The following is a 5,563-nucleotide window of genomic DNA, read 5'->3' as shown; positions in this document are numbered from 1 at the left end:
ACAAGCCTCTCCCGTTTTTACCGTGGCGTCGCGGTTCACCACGGCGGGCGGGTCGGTCTCCTCCGCATAAAAAGGGGGACCCCCGCTTTTTGTTCCACGAAATCGCACAAGCTTTTTTCGCATCCACGGTTTGCCACCGCACACCAAAATGCCGATCCGGCTGCCTACTTTAGCCAACAGGTGGAGCCAGGCGCGCCGTACTTGCGCGGCACTTCCCACGTCCACCGAAGTCGGTGCCAAGGACCACTTCCGGCGCCGGAGCCGCGTACGAGCCTACTCGAGGCAGAAGAACGAAGCCAGCAAGGGCCTGGCCGCAAGTGCGTTCAATTGTCGGGACGTCCAAGTCCCTCGTTCTTCCGTGCTCCCTCTTTCGGCAAGTCGTTGCGGCACCTTCCCAAAGCGCGCAGACCCGCTAATCGCGACGAGCGCGACGTGGCCGTGCCGCCTTTCCCTCGGCAGCAAGCAAAACGCCTGGCAACGTCGACGCTCCCCTAACCGCGATCTCGCACCGTGTTTCGTGTGGCGAATTCAAAAGCCGGCCGGCGCTGCTGCAACCATTACGGTCGGTACGCATACGCCGCGGAGGGCGGGACGGTCATCGGAGCGTGCGGTTCCTCCATCGAGTACTGCGCACCTCGGCCGTCGCATCGCCGTGCCATGACCGGCCGCGCGTCAACGCGAACCGGTGCCAGCGAGATCCCTCGCCTGCAAGAACCGACCGGCAGCCTCCGTCACCCGAGGACGCGGAGGCGCTTGCCGCGGACGGCGGGACGGTATGCACTGGTGCACAGCGGACCCGTCACATCGCCAGTTCCTTGACCGACCGCCGACGCTTGTGCCGTTCCTCTCGTACTTGGCAGTCGCCGCGCGATTGTCGGGTCTCGTTCTTGCACGCTCGAACGGTCGGGAGGGCACTCGGCTGGCGTTTCGGGAACGCGCAGCCTCGCCTTCTACCGACGTAACCACGACTCGCCGTTCGCGCTCCGCCGCTCCTGTTTACAGTACTAGGCGGTCCCGCAGCGGTCGGGTCGCGCATTTCGAGCGCTTCGAGCCACGGTGCAGTGGCGGGTCGAAAGCCGACCTATGAGTGCGTTGCGCCGTTTGTACCCGCGTCCGCCACCTGGCCGACCGTCCAAGGTCGCGGTGTTGGCGTCCGCTGGGCGCAACAATTTGTCACGGGGTGCCGCTCCACATTCAGGCAGCCCCGTGGGGAAAAGCCGACCCCGCGTCCAAACGGGGTCAGCGGCAGAAAGTGTCGGGCGCAGACGCAGCTGAGGCGCTCACCCTTCACAATCCGTTAATGATCCTTCCGCAGGTTCACCTACGGAAACCTTGTTACGACTTTTACTTCCTCTAAATGATCAAGTTTGGTCATCTTTCCAACAGACCGGCGCAACCGAAAGGCCGCGCCGGACATCGGTCCGAAGACCTCACTAAATCATTCAATCGGTAGTAGCGACGGGCGGTGTGTACAAAGGGCAGGGACGTAATCAACGCGAGCTTATGACTCGCGCTTACTGGGAATTCCTCGTTCAAGGGGAACAATTGCAAGCCCCTATCCCAATCACGAAAGAAGTTCCACGGGTTACCCAGTCTTTTCAGACAGGGATAAAGACACGCTGCTTCCTTCAGTGTAGCGCGCGTGCGGCCCCGGACATCTAAGGGCATCACAGACCTGTTATTGCTCTGTTTCGTGCGGCTAGGAGCCGCTTGTCCCTCTAAGAAGGTTGTAAGGTGCTGGGAACCCCGCACCTATTTAATAGGCTAGAGTCTCGTTCGTTATCGGAATTAACCAGACAAATCGCTCCACCAACTAAGAACGGCCATGCACCACCATCCACCGAATCAAGAAAGAGCTCTCAATCTGTCAATCCTCCCAGTGTCCGGGCCGGGTAAGTTTTCCCGTGTTGAGTCAAATTAAGCCGCAGGCTCCACTCCTGGTGGTGCCCTTCCGTCAATTCCTTTAAGTTTCAGCTTTGCAACCATACTTCCCCCGGAACCCAAATACTTTGGTTTCCCGGAAGCTGCCCGCCGAGTCATTTGAGTAACTCAGGCGGATCGCTGGTTGGCATCGTTTATGGTCAGAACTAGGGCGGTATCTGATCGCCTTCGAACCTCTGACTTTCGTTCTTGATCAATGAAAACATTCTTGGCAAATGCTTTCGCAGTAGTTCGTCTTGCGACGGTCCAAGAATTTCACCTCTAGCGCCGCAATACGAATGCCCCCGTCCGTCCCTCTTAATCATTACCTCGTATTCAAAAAACCAACAGAACAGAAACGAGGTCTTGTTCTATTATTCCATGCAAGTTTATTCAGGCGACTCGCCTGCGTTGAGCACTCTAATTTTTTCAAAGTAAAAGCACCGGCCATCTCGAGGCACACAATGAAGTGCACCAAGAAAGAACCGGCATGATGTTCAGTCCGAGCCGTCGCATCGGGTAGATGCACTACTCGTCTGGAACTGAGATCCAACTACGAGCTTTTTAACCGCAGCAGCTTTAGTATACGCTATTGGAGCTGGAATTACCGCGGCTGCTGGCACCAGACTTGCCCTCCAATTGATCCTCGTTAAAGGATTTAGAGTGTACTCATTTCAATTACGGGGCCTCAAAAGAGTCCCGTATTGTTATTTTTCGTCACTACCTCCCCGTGCCGGGAGTGGGTAATTTGCGCGCCTGCTGCCTTCCTTGGATGTGGTAGCCGTTTCTCAGGCTCCCTCTCCGGAATCGAACCCTGATTCTCCGTTACCCGTAACAACCATGGTAAGCAAGTAACCTACCATCGAAAGTTGATAAGGCAGACACTTGAAAGAAACGTCGCCGGCTCGTGGCCATGCGATCAGCACAAAGTTATCCAGAGTCACCACACAATACGGGCCGAAACCCGATCGATCTTGGTCTAATAAAAGCACCCGTTACCCAAAGGGCTCCAGGCTCACTGCATGTATTAGCTCTAGAATTGCCACAGTTATCCAAGTAGGAAGAAACGATCTAAGGAACCATAACTGATTTAATGAGCCATTCGCGGTTTCGCCTTATTTCGGCATGTACTTAGACATGCATGGCTTAATCTTTGAGACAAGCATATGATTACTGGCAGGATCAACCAGGTAATCGTTCGACTGCGCGTCCGTCCTCGCCTTCGGCGGGCCGGACGCAGTCTGTGTGCGGCGGAGGCCACCTTCAGGCGCCCCAACACGCTTATTTTGCACTCCGAGATGACGGCGTTCGAGCTCGCTACGGCACAACCTTCCCGAAAGACGAGTGGGAGCCGTGCGGCAAGAAGCACGTTCATGCTCGCTCTTTTTCGTTGCATCGACTCGGTCGCGCCGTGCGGGTTGCCCAAGCCCGCTGCACTGTCGGTGGACCGGCCGGAACTAGCAACGGAGCCGAGACTGCAAAGCCGCCAGACGACGGGTCACGCCCGCGTCTTCGGCGCTTTCGCATCTGAATCGCCCGAGGACGACACGGAACACACCTCGATATCGTGGTAAAACGGCACCGTCCGACAACCAGCCCCTAACGCATCAAGCGGATGAGGCTGCAGACGACTGCCGTGGATTCCCCTGGAGCAGACCCGAGGACACGCTTGACGAGGCCGAAGCCCGCCGCATATCAGACACCCGGTCGCTTTCGCGTACGCCGCTCACGAGAACCCCCACATAATAGCAGCGATAAGTACCCAGACCTCCTTGGGCACTAATACGAGCGTACTCGAGAAAATTTCACCGCGGGTGTGCCCCGAAACGTGTGGCACGTTGAGCGTGCCACAAGTCTACGTCGCTCTCAAACCCGCCGAGGTCGTAGAATTTGCGACCCTACTCACGAAATTCCCACCGAGGATACGGCCGCAAACGTACCGCACCTTGGGTAGGCCACGAGTTTGTGCAACACTACGCTGACGGCACAGCACCGAGGTCGTACGCGCACGCACGGGAAAATTCCGCCGCGGTTTCTGCCGAAAACGTGAGGCACCACGACTCTCCGCAAGTTCGCGTCGACTGCGAAAGACCGAAGTCGTGAACGACGTGTCCGCTACTCGCTGCCGACACGCTGGACACCAAACGTACAACGACTCGACGGCGTCGTAGAGGCCCACGACGCGGTTTTCCTTAACGACGTCTCGGCGTGGCACCGACAGGTTAGAACGGCCGACCAACGTTCCCTGTCCGCCGTTCGGCTCAGTCGAAGGGCTCGGCGACTTCGGCAACGCTGCGAAGCCGCACGGTGACGCACGCCATGTCCCCATTTTTTTTTGTCTTTCTGCGTCTGCCGGGGTGCCCCTATAATAGCAGCGATATGCACCCAGACCGCCGTGGGTCGCTCGCCCCGGCTGACGTGGTTTTTTGTACTCCTGCGGCGGTCGCCGTCAAGCACGTCCAAATACGCTACTTTCGTGGGCGCATTCACGCTCTTTCGCTTCGCCGGAGTGCCAGCACTCACTCTGCCAAAAACGGCGAACATCCGAGCGGCGGTTCCCACTTTTGCGTCGGCGTCGCAAACCCCGCCCCGGCAGACGAGGTTTGCCGTACTCGTGCGACGGTGGCCGGCGGGCACGTCGAAAGACGCCGATATCGTGCGCGAATTGGCGCACCTTGGCTTCACCGGAGTGCCGCCACTGACTCCTCCAAAAACGGCGAAGATCCGAGCGGCGCTTCCCACTTTCGCATCGGCGTCCCGAACTCCGCCCCGGCTGACGCGGTTTACCGTACTCGTGCGACGGTCGCCGGCGAGCACGTGGAAAGACGCCGATATCGTGCCCGAATCGGCTCCGTTCGGCTTCGCCGGAGTGCCAGCACTGGCTCGGCGAAAGACGACGAACATCCGAGCGACGGTTCTCACTATTGCGTACGCGTCGCAAACCCCGCCCCGGCAGACGCACTTTGCCGTACTCGTGCGACGGTCGCCGGCGAGCACGTAGAAAGACGCCGATATCGTGCCGGAATCGGCCCCGTTTGGCTTCGCCGGAGTGCCAGCACTCACTCGGCCACAAACGGCGAACATCCGAGCGGCGGTTCCCACTTAGCCGTCGGCGTCCCGAACTCCGCCCCGGCAGACGCGGTTGCCGAGCTCGTGCGACTAGCGACCGCGAAGCCGTCTCGCGACGCCGCTTTCGTGCGCGGCTCCCACTGCGACCTGGGTCACCCGAGGTCGACGAGCAAAAAAGAATGTCGAAAAAAATTTTTTTTTTTTTTTGCGTCTGCCGGGGTGCCCCTATAATAGCAGCGATAAGCACCCAGACCGCCATGGGTCGCTCGCCCCGGCTGACGTGGTTTTTCGTTTTCCTGCGGTGGTCGTCGTCAAGCACGTCCAAACACGCCACTTTCGTGGGCGCATTCGCGCTCTTTCGCTTCGCCGGAGTGCCAGCACTCACTCTGCCAAAAACGGCGAACATCCTAGTGGCGGTTCCCACTTTTGCGTCGGCGTCGCCAACCCCGCCCCGGCATACGCGGTTTGCCGTACTCGTGCGGCGGTGGCCGGCGGGCACGTCGAAAGACACCGATATCGTGCGCGAGTCGATGCTTCTTGGTCTCGCAGGAGGGCCGCCACTCACTCCTGCAAA

At 58.9% G+C, this 5,563-nt stretch overlaps 1 non-coding gene across 1 annotated transcript; it reads right to left on the bottom strand.

Moving 5' to 3' along the window:
- Positions 1 to 1,298: 1,298 nt before the first annotated feature.
- On the bottom strand, positions 1,299 to 3,113 carry LOC142792301 (small subunit ribosomal RNA). Its single transcript, XR_012890821.1, has one exon. It is a non-coding gene; the product is annotated as a small subunit ribosomal RNA (ribosomal RNA).
- Positions 3,114 to 5,563: the final 2,450 nt, after the last annotated feature.

Source organism: Rhipicephalus microplus, unplaced genomic scaffold (assembly GCF_043290135.1).
Source record: "Rhipicephalus microplus isolate Deutch F79 unplaced genomic scaffold, USDA_Rmic scaffold_211, whole genome shotgun sequence".
NCBI classification, from domain to species: Eukaryota; Metazoa; Arthropoda; class Arachnida; order Ixodida; family Ixodidae; genus Rhipicephalus; species Rhipicephalus microplus.
This window is presented reverse-complemented; position numbering and strand designations above follow the sequence as displayed.